Raw genomic sequence first — 23,497 nt, forward strand, 5'->3', positions numbered from 1 at the left:
AAAAGCAAATTGATTCCCGTATTTTCTTCCTTTATTGCTTCTTTGCCACCACAAGAAAGGAGCGGCTTGAGGTCATGCCCAGAGTTGAAGAAAAAAAAAAAGGTACAGGTGAAAATCTATGCTGAAAAGTAGGATAAAGTAAACTACTCCCTGCTTCAAGTTCCAAGAGTGCTGAAAGTGAGGCATTTTTGGTGCCAGCAAATGACTAAATTGCTAAGTTCCTAGCTATCCCAAGAGAAAAACCAAAGGTACTAATATCTGAATATCAAGGGAAAATGTCCCCAAGACAGAGATGGTCAGAAAGGAAAGAAGGGAGGGAGGAAGGAAGGGAAAAATAGAAACTGAGATGTTACCTACATTGGACGCTGCTTGCTACGGTTTGGATATGGTTCAGCTGTGTCACACAAAGGCTCATGGGTTGAAATTTAACCCCTGTTGTGAGGTATTAAGATGGAAGGCTGGGATTGTGGCTTAGTGGCAGAGCACTTGCCTTGCGCATGTGAGGCACTGGAATCAATCCTTAGCACCACATAAAAATAAATAAATAAAATAAAGGTATCTACAACTAAATGCATACATACATGAAGATGGAAACTTAACCTCCCTATGGTGTTTAGAGATAATTGAGGGAGATAATTAAGATGAAAATCAGTAGGATGGAAGCACATGATAAAAATCTGACGGCTTTATAAGAAAAGGGAGAAAAACCAGAAGACACACACTAGGTCTTTTGCCATGTGATGCCTTGCACTGCCTTGGGACTCTGCCAACCCGAAGGCCATTGCCAGATGTGGCCCCTTAACCTTACACTTCCAGACCCCAGAGAAAAATAAGCCTCTCTTCTTTACAAATTACCCAGTCTGTCCTAATGTATAATTAGCAAAAGAAAACGGACTACATACTGTGGTACCCTGCCTCAGTCCACTTTATTGGGCCAGTGTACCCATCCCCCCGCAGACAGAGAATAGGGCACCCACCTATCTGCTCCACAGGAGAACTGTCTTTGGCCAAAAGAAAGTTACCCTGCCCTGGAGGTTACAAACTCTACATCTGTCTAGCGCCCAGTGACGGGAACCAAGTGCTCAGAGTTCACTCTGCCCCAACAGCACCCTTGGGACCAGTTTATAAAATTAGACCCCAGTTGAAAGGTCTTATACTTATTTATTTCCTGTCCCAGACCTGTGCCCCTTTCACTCCTGTTCTTTTGAGTGCACTTATTCAGTAAATTAAATGCTGCAAATCTCTTTCCCAGGCTTTTTGTCTAGGGAACTTGAGCCAAGACCTTATCTGATATATTTTCATACATTGAGAGGAGCTTTACATCTCTGACTGTTTTAGAATGTGCTTCCATGAAAACAACAATGACAGAAAGAGGTAACTCTTAAACCATCAGGATAACAAAAATTTATGCAAGGAATAACATAAAGCAATCATGTTACACTGTATGACTACATGATGGATATACACAAAATATTCATTTAATTTAAATATAAGAGATTGGGGGGATATTTGAATATCTATTGAAAGAATATTTGCATGGATTTGGGGGTGAGTCATAAGAAATGTAACCCCACTTCTGAGGTGAATAAGTCAATAAATAATCCCTGAAAATCTTAAATGGTAGTTGTTTAGAAAGATGAAGTTAATTATCAGAAGAAACAGTTACAGGTTTGAACTTGGCTGCCTTGGAAGAGCAAAAAAAGGTAGAGAAAGGCAAGGCTGTTCTTAATGATAAGACTTATAGGATTAGTTGAATTTTTAAATTTCATACATGTACTTGTTTATAAAATAAAATTCACATTTAACATGGTTATGCACATGAAAGAGTACACACTAATTTTAGAAAATTCAGAAAATAAAAAGACTGTAAAAATAATCTATAGTCTCAATATCCAGAGACAATATTTTTAACATTTTGTTGTGAATCTACCCAGTCTTTTTCTTTGATTATTTTATTTTCCACAATTTAATTAAATACGCAATTTTATTTATTATCATAAGCATTAAATGACATTATTAAAATTTTTACAAGTATAATTTTGCTGGCAATCTATCTCATCATATATATTTTATATTTTCCTCTCTTTTTTTGTATTTTCTAGAAATTCCATAAGCTTCTTTATTATAAGCACTGTTGAACTGCATACCTATGAAGACAAATTATTTTTTTGTACTTTGATTATTCTCAGTAATTTTTAACATGCAGTATCAACTGACTTTTATCCCTGGATCTATCAATTAATATGGGTTTTCGAACCTGAAATCATTTCAACAAAATTTTGTCACAATAAGACAATTCAGAGGTACTGTAAGTTTCATTATAATGAGATGTTACCTGTGTAAATGATTTTCCAGTTCTTAGGTTTTAGGAGTTTGCCATCTCCCTCTGGGAAACTTTTCACTTTCTAGTACAACTTCAAGCTCTCCCCAGTGAGCACTAAAACAAATAAGTCATTCATTTTTCTTGCTGCATTTGCCTCTTCTGTCATTGCATTCATTTCAATCTCTCTCGAGGGGCTTATAATCTTCCTTTCCTGTCTTCTCACTTCCACATATATTTATGAAACTGTCCATTTTTCTTCACAAACCATGCATTCTTTCTGAAGGCCTGCTTATGATTTATTCGATTATATGTGCTTTTGTTCTACCTTGGTAATATTGATTTAGATTTCTTATCTTCTAGGCCTTTTTATTGTGCACAACTTTGACGTTTTCCCTAGATATCCATCCTGTTCATTTTCTTCTTCAGCTAATGTTTATTAATAACAGCCACCACTGTTTAACTCCCAATGAGTTAATAGCAACCATATGTTGAGTCCCGACTGTATGCCAGGCATTTTTTCTTCTCTACAACCCTGTAAATTAGGCATTAGTGGTATTCCATTTTACACCAGAGGAAACAATTACCAATTGTAATACAAAACACTTGGACCTGCTATTTCTTTGAAATAAAGCACTTCCACGCCACTCCATAAAAATTGGGAATGGGAGAAAGGAGCCTTTTGTTTGTTGGTTAGTTTTAAACAATTATACTGACTCAAACTAATTTGTGTCAATTCATGTCTATTAGAATTCCTACATTATTTTTTGTCAAATAAAACCAAGTTGCAAGTTTTCTTTCCATTCTATGCCCACAACTATTCTTTTCCTTGCCTGAGAGAAACTTTATAGGTGCCGACTAGCAACCTGTTGAAAATCAAACACTGATCATTTAACTGTGTGACTCCCTAGCATTCAAATGCATGGCTCCAGGTGGACAAGTGAATATGGGAAGAAAATCGTTCTGGATTATATTTGTCCATATATAGTACTACTAAGAGGGGAAAATATTTTTAAAGCAAACTCTTGCAAACATCGTTCATTTTGCAGTGTAATCTACTTATATCTGAAACATACAACTGCCCTTTCTAAGAAATGTTATACTTCCAATTATTTCACTTTATTTTTCATCATTTGATACCAACAAGTACCTAAAAGACTGGAGTCTTCATAATGTGCCAATCCGATACAAAGATCCCTGAGCGGTAGTGATTCCCTGACACCCTTCACCTTCTACTGATGGTAGGAGGTACTTCTGAACCAACCAAGAGTACCATGTCAAGGATCATCCAAAACACTTCATTCACAATCTTTCCTTCATATTGGCCTAATCTGTCCTTTTTCCTAGTTTGACTTACATTATCCCATTAAATCCTTAAAGCAACTATATCACTACATAATTTAGTTTCTTTTCCTGCATTCATGAGCAAGGGGGCAAAAGAAGCCTTTTAGGAATGTATTACATATATTCAGGTCACAATTTCTCCTTTATTTCTATTTTTTTTTTCTGGAATATGGATCTTTGCCTCTGAGTCCTAGGTTTCTCCCTTCCTTTTCATCTTCTTCATGTTTGATGCACTCCATGTTACATCACACGTGGAAGCTTTTCCTGGACCTCTTTATTCTCACCCTTTCTTTATATACTTCCTCTTTTACACTAACCCTGCTTCCTAGGCTTTTGATATCTACGTGTTTCCTTCTCCCACCTCAGTACTTATCTTTGCCACAGGCATGCCGCTGTTCTCCAGTGACTCCAACAATATAATTTACATCCCCTTTCCAATTTCCCCCACTTAGAAGATCTCTTTTGTAAGTGACTTTTCAATTTAACAGATTAAACTCCTACTTGCATATATAACTGAAATTGCCTAGCTCATTTTCCTCACAATTATATTAACACTAAAATTACAATTGTTCTCTGTCCACGTTGCCATTTTTGCAAAATCTGACCACCCTAGTGTTAGTTATGACCTCAAGAAGAAATCAACACCCTCTGAAGACTGAAGAGGAGGACGCAGGAGTAGCAGAGACTTCACACTATGGTGCCAGTCTGCCAGCTATTAAAGGTAAGAGACAAGGAAGGAGATTAAGTGAAGAGACTCAGTGCACAACTTAGTTTCAGAAAACTCTTGGCCAGATCAACAGGGAGTCCTCAAGTTGATGATATCATCCATTAGGAGGAGCTGTGCATCACAGAAGTGGGCAGGCACTGATCCCTCTGTTGTGCTCACTCAAGATCTGGGAACACCTTAGTAGAACCAGGGCTTGGGCACTAGACCTATGGTGGACCTCCATGGGCGGCTGCTGGGATGCCAAACCTCTCTGCTCCCTGCAGCAGGCTCTCTTGGTAGAATACTTTCCTGTCAGGGTTCTCAGGGCTACAATGGTCCCCTTGTACTTCCAGACACAGTGACATCTCATGGGTGTGTCTATATTCTTTGGTCTTTACCTTTGCCTTCTTTGGGTCCTCACTGCCCTCCTCTGTGCTCTTGTCCTACACAATGACTCTGATGGTTCCAACAATACCCACTATCCTAGTGCAATCTCTCACTGGTTCACTGTCCTAGGGTAAAGCAGAAGAGTTATTTTCTGCTCCCTCTCATTATGTCCTAAAAATGGTTCTGACCCCCTTTGCTTAGTTCTGCTGATATAGAAGAAAGCACTTCATAACTTTGGATAAGATTTATTTAGCTTATGTTAATTTACATGAGAGAATCACAGCACAGTGACTTATAGCTAACAGGACATGTGCTTCTCTCAGAACCCATGGACTCTACTACTCCTTGAAACTGTACCTCCATATTCAGGTCTTTAGAACATCTTCAGTCTCCAATCTCTCCTTTTGTAAAAGGAACCATTGTAATCAAACAATGGGTAACTTAAAGGAAAATTAAATCTCAGAATCAGGTCTTAATATCTGGGATGAAAGAGAGGACCCAGACTGAATGTGCCTCATCTTGGGATCAATAGGCAGTGGAATTTAATAGCCCATTCAGGAAAATCAAGACTGGCACTCTCATCTAGTGGCTGCAAAAGCACAGTCATATCAGAACAAAACATTCCAACACTGGAACATGCCATAAAGTCCTTCTTACTAACCATCACATCCACCTGCTATTCATTTCCAGTGAAGTACAAGTCAAATTTCTTTATATATATATATATATATATATATATATTTTTTTTTTTAAATTTTTTATTGTGGGTTTTTCAAAACATTACAAATTTCTTGACATATCATATTCCACACTTTGATTCAAGTGGGTTATGAACTCCCACCTTCACCCCATACACAGATTGCAGAATCACATCAGTTACACATCCATTGATTTACATATTGCCATACTAGTGTGTGTTGTGCTCCGCTGCCTTTCCCATCCTCCCCCCTCCCCCCTCCCCACCTCTCCCCTCCCCTCCCCTCCTCTCTCTCTACCCCCTCCACTGTATAACCCTGAGGGTCTCCTTCCATTACCATGCAATTTCCCTTCTCTCTCCCTTTCCCTCCCACCTCTCATCCCTGTTAAATGTTAATCTTCTTCTCCTGCTCTTCGTCACTACTCTGATCTTAGTTACTCTCCTTATATCAAAGAAGACATTTGGCATTTGTTTTTTAGGGATTGGCTAGCTTCACTTAGCATAATCTGCTCTAATGCCATCCATTTCCCTGTAAATTCTATGATTTTGTCATTTTTTAATGCAGAGTAATACTCCATTGTGTATAAATGCCACATTTTTTTTATCCATTCGTCTATTGAAGGGCATCTAGGTTGGTTCCACAGTCTTGCTATTGTGAACTGTGCTGCTATGAACATCGATGTAGCAGTGTCCCTGTAGCATGCTCTTTTTAGGTCTTTAGGGAATAGACCAAGAAGGGGAATAGCTGAGTCAAATGGTGGCTCCATTCCCAGCTTTCCAAGAAATCTCCATACTGCTTTCCAAATTGGCTGCACCAATTTGCAGTCCCACCAGCAATGAACAAGTGTACCCTTTTCCCCACATCCTCGCCAGCACTTGTTGTTGTTTGACTTCATAATGGCTGCCAATCTTACTGGAGTGTGATGGTATCTTAGGGTGGTTTTGATTTGCATTTCTCTGACAGCTAGAGATGGTGAGCATTTTTTCATGTACTTGTTGATTGACTGTATGTCCTCCTCTGAGAAGTGTCTGTTCAGGTCCTTGGCCCATTTGTTGATTGGGTTGTTTGTTATCTTATTGTCTAATTTTTTGAGTTCTTTGTATACTCTGGATATTAGGGCTCTATCTGAAGTGTGAGGAGTAAAGATTTGTTCCCAGGGTGTAGGCTCCCTATTTACCTCTCTTATTGTTTCTTTTGCTGAGAAAAAACTTTTTAGTTTGAGTAAGTCCCATTTGTTGATTCTAGTTATTAACTTTTGTGCTATGGGTGTCCTATTGAGGAATTTGGATCCCGACCCCACCGACTGTAGATCGTAGCCAACTTTTTCTTCTATCAGACGGCGCATCTCTGATTTGGTATCAAGCTCCTTGATCCATTTTGAATTCACTTTTGTGCATGGCGAGAGAAAGGGATTCAGTTTCATTTTGTTGCATATGGATTCCCAGTTTTCCCAGCACCATTTGTTGAAGATGCTATCCTTCCTCCATTGCATGCTTTTAGCCCCTTTATCAAATATAAGATAGTTGTAGTTTTGTGGATTGGTTTCTGTGTCCTCTATTCTGTACCATTGGTCCACCCGCCTGTTTTGGTACCAGTACCATGCTGTTTTTGTTACTATTGCTCTGTAGTATAGTTTGAAGTCTGGTATCGCTATACCGCCTGATTCACACTTCCTGCTTAGCATTGTTTTTGCTATTCTGGGTCTTTTATTTTTCCATATGAATTTCATGATTGCTTTCTCTATTTCTACAAGAAATGCCGTTGGGATTTTGATTGGCATTGCATTAAACCTATAGAGAACTTTTGGTAATATCGCCATTTTGATGATGTTAGTTCTGCCTATCCATGAACAGGGTATATTTTTCCATCTTCTAAGATCTTCTTCTATTTCTCTCTTTAGGGTTCTGTAGTTTTCATTGTATAAGTCTTTCACCTCTTTTGTTAGGTTGATTCCCAAGTATTTTATTTTTTTTGAAGATATTTTGAATGGAGTGGTTGTCCTCACTTCCATTTCAGAGGATTTGTCACTGATATACAGGAATGCCTTTGATTTATGCGTGTTGATTTTATATCCTGCCACTTTGCTGAATTCATTTATTAGCTCTAATAGTTTCTTTGTAGAGCCTTTTGGGTCTGCTAGGTATAGAATCATATCATCTGCAAATAGCGATAATTTAAGTTCTTCTTTTCCTATTTTGATGCCTTTAATTTCTTTCGTCTCTCTAATTGCTCTGGCCAGTGTTTCGAGAACTATGTTGAACAGAAGTGGTGAGAGAGGGCATCCCTGTCTTGTTCCAGATTTTAGAGGGAATGCCTTCAGTTTTTCTCCATTCAGAATGATGCTAGCCTGAGGCTTAGCATAGATTGCTTTTACAATATTGAGGTATGTTCCTGTTATCCCTAGTTTTTCTAGAGTTTTGAACATAAAGGGATGCTGTACTTTGTCGAATGCTTTTTCCGCATCTATCGAGATGATCATATGGTTCTTATTTTTAAGTCTATTGATGTGGTGAATAACATTTATTGATTTCCGTATATTGAACCAGCCTTGCATCCCAGGGATGAATCCTACTTGATCATGGTGTACAATTTTTTTGATATGTTTTTGTATCCGATTCGCCAGAATTTTATTGAGGATTTTTGCATCTAGGTTCATTAGAGATATTGGTCTGTAGTTTTCTTTCTTTGAAGTGTCTTTGTCTGGTTTAGGTATCAGGGTGATGTTGGCCTCATAGAATGAATTTGGAAGTTCTCCCTCCTTTTCTATTTCCTGAAGTAGCTTGAAAAGTATTGGTATTAGTTCTTCTTTAAAGGTTTAGTAAAATTCTGCTGTATACCCATCCGGTCCTGGGCTTTTCTTAGTTGGTAGTCTTTTGATGGTTTCTTCTATTTCCTCAATTGATATTGGTCTGTTTAGGTTGTCTATATCCTCCTGACTCAATCTGGGCAGATCATATGACTTAAGAAATTTATCTATGCCTTCACTATCTTCTAATTTATTGGAGTATAAGGATTCAAAATAGTTTTTGATTATCTTCTGTATTTCTGAAGTGTCTGTTGTGATATTGCCTTTTTCATCCCATATGCTAGTAATTTGAGTTCTCTCTCTTCTTCTCTTGCTAGCATCGCTAAAGGTCTGTCGATTTTGTTTATTTTTTCAAAGAACCAACTTTTAGTTTTGTCAATTTTTTCAATTGTTTCTTTTGTTTCGATTTCGACCCCTGGGCCTGATCTGCAGGTTGGTCACAGGTATGCTCACCCTGCGGGCATGGGTGGCGGTTCCGCTCCGCCCCCACTCCAATTGGGGTCACGTGACCACCACACCGGCAGGGCCTGATCCGGGCGTGGGAGAAGGATCTGCTCTGCCCCTACTCAAGTTGGGGTGACGTGTGTACCACACTGGCAGGCCACTGGGCCTGACCCGCCAGGCTGTCACAGGTCTGTTTACCTTGCAAGCGCGAATGGCAGCTCTGCCCTGCCCCTCCTACCACGCCCATGTACCACTGGGTCGCGGGTCTGCCCACCTTGCGGGTGCGGGTGGCGGCTCCGCTCCGCCCCCTCTCCAATTGGGGTCACACGGTCACCACGCTGGCAAGCCGCTGGGCCTGCTCCGGGCACTGGCGGCGGCCCGTCTCCTCCCCTCTGGCTCGACAACAAATTGAGGAGACTCAGGTGTCTGTGCCTCACCCCCCCTACCAGGAGACCAACTGTTTATGTTGCCGCTGGTATTGATGAAGTTCTCTCCTCTGCCGCTTTCTGATGACATCAGATCTCTGCCATGTTGGTATCCTATGCGAATGGCAGCATTTCGTTCCCCTTGCCGGGCAACCAAAGCAACGGGTGAGTCCTGACCGTCCCTCAGCAGGACCCGGACCGAGAAGCAGTTTCCGCGGGCTCCTAGCCCCGGGCCAGGGAAGTTCCGGGAGCCGGAACTCGGCTGCTCCGTGCTCGGTGTAAGCTCCTATAAGTGTAGGCTCCAAGAAGCAGTCCCCGCAGGCTCAGTTCCGGGAGCCGGAATTTGGCCACTTAGTGCTTGGTGTATGCTCTGATAGGAGCAGGGTCCAAGAAGCAGCCTCCGCAGGCTCCGCAGCCCTGGGCCAGGGCGGTTCCGGGACGGTTCCGGGAGCCGGAACTCGGCCGCCCCGCACTCGGTGTTCGCTCCGATAAGATCAGGTTCTAAGAAGGACCCAGGCACTGAACTCTAGCAATCTGTCTGCAAGCCGCAGGCGAATTGCAGCCTGAAATTACCTGATCTATGGCTGAATGAGCTGCGGTCAGTCGAAAACAGGTATGGTGACGTCAGCTTTCCAACATGGTGGCTGCTGGCCTCCTCTGTGGTCTGACCGGTGTGGAGAACCGGGATGGACTGCTTCCTTCCCCCGTCTCGAACCCAGAATTCAGCCCTGAGTACGGTGCTTGCACGGCTGGCAGAAACTGCAGCGCTGTATCCCTGCGTCGCTATCTCCTCGTTTCCCAGCGCGCGTTGCAGACTCTAGCCGCAGGGCGATTTGCTGAATAAGCAGTGTTACCCTCCGTGCGACAAACCTCTCGCGTTTGAGTCCCCGTAGCCGATCCTTGTGCGATGGAAATCCTTCCTCCAGCTTCCGGAGCACCCCACTATTGCTGGAAATTCCTAACAAGATATCCTTTAGCCGTCCTGACTTGTCATACTCCCACACAGTGAAGCAGCACACGGGGGCAATGCACTCCCCTCACCGCCATCTTCCCCTCACACTTACAAGTCAAATTTCAACTACATACATCTAGCTTGATTTCTTCCTATAGCCTTCTAAAATATCACTTCATATGTCCTGTGAGTGGATTTTCAAATAAGGCAACTCTTTAGGGCAAATAATAACATAAATTTGCATAAAGAAAAGAAATGTTCTTCTCCCTGGTGAAGGAAAAGACTGTAGATACAGAGTTCTGTCCTAACAACGCACAGCCATGTAGAATCCTGGATGTACCACTTCCTGTCTCATTCTAAAACTTCCTCATTAAAGTTAATAGTGACTTCAAAATTTCCCCAAAGAACAATAAAAGGCTTACTTCACATTGATAAAGAATACTTTTTAACTGTTACTATAAACATTGAAACAGAATGTCCAATGGGGTATTTAAATCTTTACATTAGAGATTTAAAGAGCTTATAGCTTTAAAATGTCATCTTTTCCCAGATACTGCCAGTTATATAGAAAGCTACAAAAATGTCTGACATTTTAGCCAGGGAAAGCACAGCAGATATAATCATTAAATCAAATATCTTTAAAGAACAAATGCTCTATCCATTTTTCATCTGTGAATCTGTACAATATTTTCTTTTAATGTAAACTACTTGCTGAATCCCCTGGATAACTTACCTTTACTGTATCATTTTCCAAATCTTCTGAGAATGTGGAAACTACTAAAATAGTCTTAAAATAATTACATTCCAAATATAATTATTCCTGGTTTAAGTAATTTTTTTACACATAAGTGTAATAAGTATTAGGTATTAGAAGATTCCCACTCTAATCTAGCCAAATATTTGTTCCCTATTGCCCTCAATTCTGCTCTGTAGAAACACAAAAATGTCAGATCCTCTAAATACCCGAAAACTTTTTCCTTTTTTTCTATTCATGCTCAACAAGCACTTCGCCTCTTCAATTTGTCATGTTATGTTATGTTGGATTTTTCTTCCACAATTTTTTAATTAGTGCGTCACAGTTATATATACTGATGGGATTTGTTTACCTATTTGTACATGCACACAATACAAAATATAATAATATAATTTGGACAATATCACTTTCAGGACTTTCTCCCTCCCTCCCCACTTTCCATCCCTTGGTTCCTTTCCTCTATTCACTCTTTGATTTTCATGAGTTCTATCCCATTCTTACTTTTTGTTTCCATATTTTCCACATATGAGAGAAAACATATGACCCTTAACTTTGACTTATTTTGCTTAACATGATGGTCTCTAGTTCAACCATTTTCCTGCAAATGACATAATTTTATTTTTCTTCATGGGTGAGAAAAATTCCATTGTGTATATATACCACATTTTCTTTATCCATTCACCATTGATGGACACAGAGACTGGTTCCATGGCTTGGCTATTGTAAATTGTGTTGCTATAACACATGGGTATTCATGTATCTCTGTAGGATGATGACTTTAATTCCTCAGGGTAAACACTGAGTAGTGATATAGTTGGGTCAGATGGTAGTTCTCTGCCTAGCCTTTTGAGAAACCACTATACTGATTTCCATAGTAGTTTTACTAATCATAATGTGGGATATTTTTAAACAGCAGGGAAACCTAGATGTTTTCCACATTTTATATATATAATCCTTGGGAAATATCTGAGTCTAATTTTCTCATCTATAATATGTAGATAAGGTGAGAGTGATACCTACTTCAAAAGGAAATTATGAAATTTAGTTGAGATTATGCTTTAAACTATAGTATACAACTTTCATGTAATATTAGCTGTTGTTATTTTTACTTTGAATATTTAATCTTCAGCTTTTAGTCTTTCTTAAAATAGGGTATAAAGATTCTTTATGTTTTTATTAGTATATTATATTTATACATCACAGCAGAGTTCATTTTGACATAATCATATATGCATGGTACATAATTTCAGTCCCTAGTATTCTCTCTTACCCTCTCCTCCTTCTTCCTCCTTGTGTTGTTCTTCCTCTATTCTACAGGTCTTCCTTCGATTTATTTGTGGTTTATTTTATTAAATTGGTGCCTTATAGATGTAGATAAAGGTGGAATTCACTATGGTATAGTCATACATGCACACAGCATAATTTAATTTCATTCCACAATTCCTCCCCAGTCACATTCTTCTTCCTTCTCTTTTAATCCCCTTCTTCCACTCCATGATCTTTCTTCTATTTCCATAGGATCCCCCATTTATTCCCTTGCTCTAGCTTCCACAGATGAGAAAAAATTCAATCCTTGACTTTCTGAGTATGGTTTATTTTTGCTTAGCATAATGTTCTCTAGTCTTATTCATTTACCAATAATTTCATTCTCTTGTGTGACTGAGTAAAACAAATTGTGCATATATACCACATTTTATTTAACCATTCATCTGTTGACAGGTACCTGAGCTGGATCCATAATTTGACTATTATGATTTGCATTGCTATAAAAATTAGTGTGTCTGTATTCCAAGAGTATGCTGATTTTAGTTCTTCTGAATAAATTCCAAGGAGTTGAATAGCTAGGTAATATGGTGGTTCCATTCCTAGTCATTTGAGGAATCTCCATACTGCTTTCCAAAGTGTTTGTGCTGATTTACAGTCCCAGCTGTTTGAACAAATTACTCAACAAGTGATTTGGAAGAAACAACTCTCCTGTCAACATAACTAAAAAACACATTCTTCATCAATTATTGCATATCATATTTATATTCAGATAAACACTTCCCTTTAAAATATGCACCAATATGACCCTTCTTTAATCCACATTGTTCTGTATCTACAAGACTTTAATAAGTTAATATGGTAAACAGAAAGTACAATGAAATTATGAAGTTGCAAGCTAGATGCTTCCAAGGAGAAAGAAGTAAAGACATATAAACAAATAGCGAGACTCAGAAAACAATTCGCATATAGTTTTTCCTGGGAAAAGGTCTGGGAAATTTTTATTGAAGAGGTGTTTAATTGGAGTCCTAATATACCTATTCCTTTATCTCGCCATCATCCATTCACTTATCCAATAATATTCCATTATTTGATTGTTTCTATGTTTTACACATTAGGTCACACTAACAATTGCTTCAAACATTTCAGTGATAAATACAGAGGTTTGCCTCCCCCAAACAAACTGTCTAGTAGAAGAGACAGATAAGTACTCTGTAGTAAGTGCCATAAGTACAGAAGTTAAAAGAACACTTGGCTTTGTCCTAAAATAAGACATAACATGATAGAAAATATAGGATGCCCATTTGAACTTCAGACAGACAACAAATATTTATTAGCATATGCATTCTAAAAATTTTTGCTGTTTATTTGAATTTAACATTTGAATGGCTGTTCTGTTTTGTCAGCCCTAAATCTGAGGGATGAATTAAGAGTTGCTCCATGGTCTTCCATGATCAGGTCACATGGGATAACATGGAAAAGTATATGAAATAGTGGAAACAGCATCAACAAAGTCTGCAGTGACTCACAACTTGTGGGGCAGTCTAAGCAAAGTTGGCTGGGAAAAACAAAGAATACTGTAAACTACATTAAGCAATTTGAACTCATTTATGAGATAAACAAACAATTATTTAGAGATTTCAGTAGGAGCTAGAGTGACCAATTCGGATTTTTCAAAAATCATTCTGGTTGCACTATAAAGAATAAATTCAAGGGAGAACAATTGGAAGCGGAAAGGAGAAGTCAGTCTATAATAAAATAAATACAGGGAAGGTCATCCTCATGAGACGTTTGAAATCTTAAAGACAAAGATTTGAAAATCATAACACATTCAAGGAGTAACCTAGTTTGCAAGGTACAAGCTAGAAAGAAATTAAATTGAAAAGTGAGATTGAAGACAATTTTTAGGGAGCTTATATAGTAAAGGCTTGACTTAATCCCTGGAGAGTGGTTGGAAGATTTTGAAGGGATTATCACTATTATCCAATTTCTCATTTCAAGAAAATGGGCAGGTTAGCCCGACTTCTCAAAATCATCAGGTTGGATAAAGTCAGTGATGATTCTGTGGTGAGGAGGAAATAAGATCAAGTAAGAGAAGAAATGATTAAAGTATTCTCATTCTAAACACATGATTTAAGATCCTCTGTGCTAAAAATGACCATCTATCTCATTCTGTAGATTTAAGCCTGGAAGTCTTAAGATTAGCATTTTGAATACAAATAAACACCAGGACAAAGAAGCATAGGATCAGAGTTATGTTAAAACTTCCAAACATTTTCTTCTTCAACTCCATGTTACCGGATCACCTTCATTATCATCATCATTTTAATTATCATCATTATCACTAAGATTTATATAGTTCATTCTATGGGCCAGTATGGAACAGCAACTTTGTGAGGTAGGTGTCATTATTATACCCATTTTACACATCAGAAATCAGAGGAACAAAGAAGTCCATAAATTGGCCATGGCATATAACTAATAAGTGGAGGTATGATTGCAAAAATTGAAGTTGTATTGCCACATTGAAATTTCAATAGATGTGAGTCACTGTCTTAAACCAGCTAATAAACTCTTAAGTATTGAATAGAACTCCCTTGAAAAAATATATATACACCACTAACAGAAAAACAGGGTGAGTGCTTATTAGTATGAGCTTGAACTGATTGTCTAAAACAAAATTTTAGATCCTTCATAGCCATATGACAATTCAATCATGATTAAGATGCAAAAGCATTATCTATTTTATACACATTTCATCTATCATACATAACTTTGTCAGAATTTCAGAATAAAGAGATAAACATATCCCATTTCAGGAATGTATCAATACCTTAGGAGTGGATCTGAATTTGAGAAGCAGATCTATAACCAGCCACACAGAAACAACGCATAGACCAGACTCCCACCCTTCAGAGAATCACAGATATTTCTCCTTCAGCAGAATGATCAACTAATCCCCTACCCCTAATTAACAGATAGATGAAATGAAAATACATGTTCATAAATGTATTCAATAGCTGTTGTGAAGAAAAGAAATCTCTTAAGATTAATGAAAAGTTAGTGGTTCAGATAGTCAAAATACATGGTAAAATTGATTTTGATTTTAAGGTAATAATATTGTGGGAGAAAAGAGAATTCTCAAATCCCTTTCAAAATGGAGAGTTTAGCATGTCAAATTTTAATACAAAAGAATAAATAAAACATGGCTTCACCCTATATGAAGGTTATAGCACAAAAAGAGCTCTACATCTAGTAACCTTAATACATAAATAATAAAATTCTGTCTTACTTTTTAATTGTTTCATAAAGACTGGGGGTGGGGGTATTGTTGAGAAGTCTTCCCTGAAAATTAATAAGCCCATCAGTTGAGTTTTCAGACCTAAACCACAGTGGCTAATAATAAAATTATAAAGCCAAGAATTTAAAATTTAAAATAATAGGACTTATATGTACTTGATTAAAATTCAGAGAAATCCCTCTCTTGAATTGTCTACATTTAGCACAATCTGAAAGAATTAACAAACATAAAATTTTTAAAAACTCAATTTTAAAAAATCACAAAGCACCAAAGAAAATAGATATGTAAGCAAGAAGCAGCAGAAACAAACAACAGAAATGAATCTACAAAGTCTTCAGATATTGGATTTGCAGTAAAATAATGTACTTTTAAAGGTATATTTAATATTTCTCAAACAAAAGCAAAGATAAAAAATCACCAATTTTTAAAGAACAAATTGTACTTCTAGAATTACAATTCTAGAAACTGAAATCAAATGGTAAGTAGATATGTTTGGAGATAGCAAAACAGAATAATAATAGATTTATGATGATCATAGGCAAAAGACATGAGTGAGTTTATATAGAGTGAGTTTGAATAATGGTTATAGAACATTTACAAACACCTCTCCTAACTTTGCATCACATCAACATGGCTTCAGTTTATAAGAGTGGATTATAGCTGAAAGAGATAAATGTATCAATTAAAGGCAGAGATTGTTAAAGTCAATTAAAAAAATAAGAAACAATTATTTATTGTCAAAAAGAAAACTAGCTTAAACATAAGAATCCAGTTAAAAGTGAAGGAATGAGAAATAAACAAAATTCTGATAAAAGACAACAAACTACTTAATTAATAAATAGTTGTCCATGTTCATGGATAGAAAAATTAAACATTGTAAATAAGTCAGTTCTTCCCAACATTATGTATAGATTCACTGTAATTCCATTCAAAATTTCATCAAGTTATTGTGTAGCAATTGACAGACCAACTCTAAAGTTTGTATGGCGAGACCCAGAATGACAGTACAGTACTGAGAGGAGAGACCAAATTAGGGGACTAGGACTATCAAACTGTAAGACATACTGTAGAGTAATCAAGAGAGTGTGGTCCTGGCAAAAAGAACAGACAGAACAGTACAGCAGACGAGAAAGCCCATTAATAGACCCACATAAATATATTTACCTGATCTTTGACAAAGGAGTAAAGGCAATAACTGGAGAAAAGATGGTCTTTCCAACAAATGGCGCTATAATGACTGGACTCCCATTACCAAAAAAAAAAAAAAAAAAAAAAAAACTTTAGACACAGTCTTTAGAACTTTTATAAAAATTAATTCAAAATGGATCACAGATCTAAATATAACATGCAAATCTATAAAACTTCTAGAAGATAATACGCAAAACCTTAGATAATCTTGGTTATGGTGATGATTGGTGGGATTATGAGGTGACATTATGGTGGGATTGTTTTCATAGTGTACAAAGGAAACAACTAATAAAATAGACTACACTAAAATTTAAAAAACATGTGCTTTGTGAAAAACTGTCATGAGGTCTGGGGTTGTGGCTCAGCGATAGAGCATTTTGCCTAGCATGTGTGAGACACTGGGTTTGATCCTCAGCACCATATACAAATAAACAAATAAAAGTATTCTGTCCAACTACCAAAAAAAAAAAAAAAAAAAAAACATTGTCATGAAAGTGAGAGAAAAAGTCATAGAAAAATTATTTGCAAAAGATATATCTGACAAGGAACTGTTATTTACAATATATAAGACCTCCATGGTTTATAATATAAAAATAAACAACCAATTAAAAATGAGCAAAATATCTTGATATCATCACCAAAGAAGATATACAGATAGCACATGAGTGTATGAAAAGACACTCTACATAAAATGTTATTAGGGAATTGCAAATTCAAACAATATGAGATTGCTAGCTACTATACACTTCCACTACAATGATATACTCCTATCAGAATGGGCAAAATCCAGAACACTGACCACACAAAATACTGGGAAGAATGTGTAGAAACAAGAATTCTCATTCATTGCATGGAAATGCAAAATAGATACTTTGAAAGATCTATTGGAGGGCTGGGGATGTGGCTCAAGCGGTAGCGCGCTCGCCTGGCATGCTTGCGGCCCGGGGTTCGATACTCAGCACCACATACCAACAAAGATGTTGTGTCCGCTGAGAACTAAAAATAAATAAATAAATAAATATTTAAAAAAAAAAAAAAGAAAGAAAGATCTATTGGAAGTTTCTTAAAAAACTAAAAACACTCTTGCCATATGATTCAATAGTGATACTCCTTGGTGTTTAACCAAATAAGTTGAAAATATATATACACACAAAAACCTGAACATGGGGTTTTATGACAGCTTAATTCATAATTACCAAACTTGGTAGTAACCAAGATGTCCTTCAATAGGTAAATGAACTTGAAATAATTGTAGTATGCTACAACCTGGTAAAGGGAACAATCCAACAAGAATATATAATGAGAATAGACATAAACATTTATGCTCTAAATGTCAGTGCACTCAATTACATAAAAAATACTCCATAACATTGATTCTCAGGCAATAATACAGTATGATTTCAACACATGCTTACTGCCAAAATACAGGTCATTAAAACATAAAATCAATAATGATGTCTTCAACCTAAGTAATATGATGAATAAAATGGATGTACCAGACATCTATAGAATATTTTACCCCAAAACACATGAACTTACCTTCTTCTCAGCAGCACATGGAACTTTTTCCATAATAGACCATATCTAGGCTGAAAATCTTAGCAATACTCTCTTAATGAAGAATAGATCAAATAAATCAGAATAGAGATTAAGAAATTCTTAGAAATGAATGAGACACACCATATCAAAATCTTAAGAGGAAAATTTATAGCAGTGAATAACTATATTAAAAAATATAGAGAGCTCTCAAATAAATAAGCTTATGCTTTACTTCAAGACCTTAGAAAAAGAAGGACAAACTAATTTCAAAACCAGTAGAAGACAGGAAACAATTAAGATTAGAGCCAAAATCAATGAAATTGAGAATAAGAAAAGAATACACAAGATCAATGTAACAAAGAGTGGGTTCTTCGAAAAGATAAATAAGATTGATTAACTTTTACCAAAATTAACAGACAGAAGACCAAAATCAACAAGATTAAAGATGAAATAGGATGTATCACAACAGGCCCTTTGAAATACAGAGGATTACCCAGAGACAAACCCACAATCTATAGCCAACAGATAGATATTTGATAAAGTTTCCAAAATATATCTTGGAGAAAAGACAGTCTTTTTAGAAAATGGTGCTGGCAAAACTGGATAACTATATGTAGAAAAAATAAATTACACCCCAATCTTCCCCCTGCACAAAACTCAAATCAAAATGGATTTGGAACCAGTGTGTTGAAGGAAGCAGACTCAGGGCACAGGGATGAAGCAAATTTGTTTTCTCCCTCTTCCCCTACAAACCTGTTCTGCAGAGCTGGATCTTCTTCCTTCTGCCTTGTCACATTATCCCCGAAGAATTTGTAATTAATGTGTACTTCCCAGGGAAATAACAAAAGCTATGGAATTTAAACTTGATTCCCCTCTGCCAGCCCTAGTGGCTCCATGGAGTCTATGTGAGTTTCCTCTCTGCTAGCTCTGTGGTTTCTGGCAGCTCCGTGATTGGAGAAGACAAAAGGACAAGAAGGGGACAGGGAAAGCCTCCTTGACTGGTGCTGAATGTACCTTGGCTTTTACATGTAGTTCACATGTATACATTTCTATTTCCATTTCTGTGGCTGTAAAAGGGGTTTGTTGATCCAGTGGTCATCTCTGGGGATCGATCGCCATTCCCAGTTCATTGGCATGGGAGATACACCTGCTACAGGGCCCCTGAAATCTGCGTCCATATTTCCTGCTTCTCAGTGGTCACTATATGGGCATAAATTGGATGAAGTCTCTTCAGGAAAAATAACTCCAAAGTAATTCAATGTATTAACACCTCTCTTTTATTTTGTTCCTTTCTCTCCCCCTTCCTTCCACCTCCCCCCTCTCTCTCTCTCACACACACACACACACACACACACGCACACACACACATGCACATACATCATATTAATGTCAAATGTTCACATGGACCTGTTAGACACAAAACACAGTTTATATTTTGCTGTTACAGGCTATCATATAGGGCATCCACCTGTTTTTCCTTTATCTTTCAGGTCTTCAGCCCCCAAACTACGGGGGACAAAATTAAGTTATCTGCAATATCCCTCTGGAGCCCCAATGCTCTCAAAGGGAGAAGTGCCGCATCTCGTAGCACACTGATTCTTCCATAAATCATCTCTCCAATTTCTTACTTCCAGACCTCAATATCTCCACCCTCTTTCATATCGTTTTTATAGAGGTTGATGGTCAGCTGAAGGTTGCAAAGATCTGTCAGACATGCACTTTGCAAATATTCCTTAGGTCATCTACTCCTCAGAGAATTTTGGTACTTATAGTCTTAGGGTTTCAGCAAAAACATAAACAAAAAATTATAATTTTAATATCCCAATTTACATAATGCAATTATGATCATGTTAGCACCCTGCTTCGAATCTTTAATAGCTTCCTGTTGGTGTCTGTATGAAGTTTAATTTCTTAGAGTGACACACCAGGCTCTTCATCACCTAACTCTCTAGTCTCAATTTTGTCTCTCCTATCCTCACACCAGGGTTCCAAGGACTGATTTTCTTGTTCCTAAATTAGTCCTTGCTCTTCTTTCAAATCTCAATAATGTCATTGCCTCTGGTTTGCTGTTGTCTCCATTGCATCATGTAACTTCTGCTAGTGCTGTAATTTCAGTTTATATATTTATGTTAGTGCATGTTTGTTTGTCTTTTCAGCTAATAAATGCACAAGATAAGGGTGCACCTCATATGTGTACCCAGAGCCTAGCACAGAAACTAAGAATGCATAGATGGCCAATAAATATATATTTAATTAATCAATTACCCATTTTATTTGTGCTTAATCATATAAAATTCATTCACATAAAAATCAGTTCTGAGAACTAAAAATAATTTATGCCTATTGTCAAATTTTGCATTTGGGTGGATTTCAAAAGTATGTTTAAAAAATTATTAAGGGATTCCAAGTAGTTCTGTTACAAAATACATTAGCAGGATTTAAAATAAAGAAGCATTCAAAAGACCATTCCAAACATCTTTTGGTTTCAAAGGGGAAGTAAAAATGAAATTTGCTTTCAGAGAACACCAAGAAGAGTTGTTAATCTATTGTGAAACTGAACTATTGAAATACTCTTCAGCACAAGATTGTGAAACCAAATAGGTCGAAATGTTATCATTCTTTCATTTAATAAATTATGTCTTTAAGGGTCTTACAACTTCAATGAGAGGCAGAAACCACCATTTGTATCCCTCTTGAATATGAACTCAGAATTGAATGAGGGTGTCTATTTCTAGTCTAGTTGAAGGTGATAGAGGATATATTTCAACTCTTAAATTTTATAATTTAAATAGCAAGTGAACTGATACTTCAATGAAAAATTTGGTTTAAAGAAAATCACATTGTCTTTTAAATAAATGTAGAATCCATATTTAGTCAACAACTTTCAATGAATTTTCCTCACTTATTCAATTTGTCATTCTATCATAAAATTGAATTAGATTAGTTAGGCTTCATTAAGTCTTCTCAAGGCCATGTTGGTCATTACCTTGGCTAGTTGTAGGAATCTGATGGAATAGCTAATGATTTATGCCCATCTCTTTTAAAGGGAGGAAGTTAAAATGTTATTCCTATAGTTTCCAGGGTGACAGTGTCTCTGCTCTATTGTGACCCAGTTTTCAAGGCACTTGAAGGTGCAAGTCACCATCTCTCAGACCTTAGGATAACTTACACTCTTCCTTCTTGGTCCTCACCTTAGCAGCTAAACATTCTGCCAGCATTGTTACTTCCACTGATTGCCTGTAACAACTCAATTTGCTTCTAGAGACTAAAGATTAGAAGAAATGGAATTATCTACTCTAATCTCTTTAAGTCCACTAATTTTACTTGAGTTGGATCAACTCTATCCCTAGCTAATAAATAGATAGATTTTGCCATAATGTTTAATTTTTAATACATTTAAATATGTGCATTTTAATTTATTTGTATTTCTCTGACTGCATATCTATGACTCTAGGACAGCCAAAGTAAGCTTATATTTAAAACAAAGAGAAAATAGATTGCTTCTAAAAAGTTAGTTCAGGACAAATAAGCTTTTTGAACCATTTTAAAATACTTTCAGGACTTTTAAAGAAAACAGTCATGTTTCTCTAGATATCATTAAGCTGAAATCCCAGAGAGGGAAGGTCAAGCCCTAGAATACTGTAAGTCTGAAAAGGTTTACACTTTTAAAAACCATATCCATTCTCCAGTGATGTCCAATCTCCTCTCCCTTCCCATGTATTTGGTATTTAAGAAGGTGCATTTTGACTTTAACTTAATCTATCCAGGGACATTCCCTGGATTATCTTTTTCCCCATTCACTTATAAAGATGACACCTAATGTAAGGGTAACTCTCCTGAACTATTTCATTAGATGCATCTCTTTCATAATTATATACTTCATTGACATTTGAATTGTGCTTATATTTGCAGTGATAAAATTATGTTCTTTACTTGAACCTAAATATTCACAGCTATTCTTACATTCGTAGCACCAAATCCTATGGTGTGCCTTAAGAATATTGTAGGCATTATATAATTCAACAGTCTTCACAGTTCTTTGAAGTAGATATTATTGGTGCTATATTAACTAAAAGTCTCAAAATTTATGACATTTGAACCCTGTTATGCATAGATAGAAAATATGTGAGGTCAAATTGTGAATACAGGTTTATCTGAACCCAAAGTCCATGTTCTCGTTCGCTTTCTCTCTCTCTCTCTCTCTCAAACACACACACACACACACACACACACCAATGGCAGTAACTATAATTTATGTAATTTATGAATATCTTAAATTGAACATCTGTATGTAAACAGATTTATTTAAACTGTTAATTTTATTTGTCAGTGACATGGCAGTTAAAGTTGTTTTTTTAATCTCTAGGAAGGTAAGCTCAAGGATTAGGAGGTATCAAGAGGAATTAGGCTACTGAGTCCAAAGGATTCAAGAGACAAAGAATGAAAAAAGACACTGAGGAAAATACATAATAAAGTCAGCATGCATCTGTCCCCAATTCTGCCCTTAGTGACGTCACATTGGTAATTTGGAATAGGCATTTACACCCCAGATAGCACCACAGTCTTTAAATCAAGATTCAATATTTTGTTGTTGTGGTGGTGGTGGTGTGGTGGTGATTGTCAAGACAGCACACAGGAGAGAATATGATAATAATACAAACTACACCTAAAAGTTTGTTATGCCTGTAGCTACTGAACTGTCCATAGCATAACAGTCTGAGAAACTATGCTAAAGGCATTCAATGTACTCAAGCAGTTCAAAAAAGACACATCAGTGACTAATAGATGACATTACAGCATAGGTCTTGGTCTTTTTTAAAAAAAGTGTTATTGCTGTGTTATAATTATACATACAAACGAGATTCATTGTTACACATTCCTACAGTGAACACAACACAATGTGGTCATATAAATGAAAATATCAACCAAAGTTTGTACAAGAACTCTGCCCATTAATTGCAGTGATAGATTGACTATGGACACAAAAGTTCATCAAAGACTAATGAGTAAAAATGTTCTGTTACAATCAATCATCTAAGAGAACTGGCCATAAAAATTGAATATTTATTGTTGTATCTATGAATTGCATGCCTTGTATCTTTTTTTATTCTAAGCACTCTTTATATCAATAACTTCATATGAATCTTATGTACATATACAGGTACATACTCTTGGAGGAAATAGAAGGTTGCTAAATATTTATGAATGCACATCTCGAGTTGCTATAATAATGCACAAATTTTTAAGATACTCAAAGTTTCTTGTGGTGGATATGGACATTATGGTAATAGAGAATGAAAAAGGTATTTGTGAACACATAGGGCAGTTTTCCTATAGAATATAAGAGTATTTAGAAATTGCATTATGAAT

Source organism: Marmota monax, unplaced genomic scaffold (assembly GCF_021218885.2).
Source record: "Marmota monax isolate L192 unplaced genomic scaffold, Marmota_monax_Labrador192_F-V1.1 WCK01_AAM20220418_F8-fsc00040, whole genome shotgun sequence".
Taxonomy (NCBI): Eukaryota; Metazoa; Chordata; class Mammalia; order Rodentia; family Sciuridae; genus Marmota; species Marmota monax.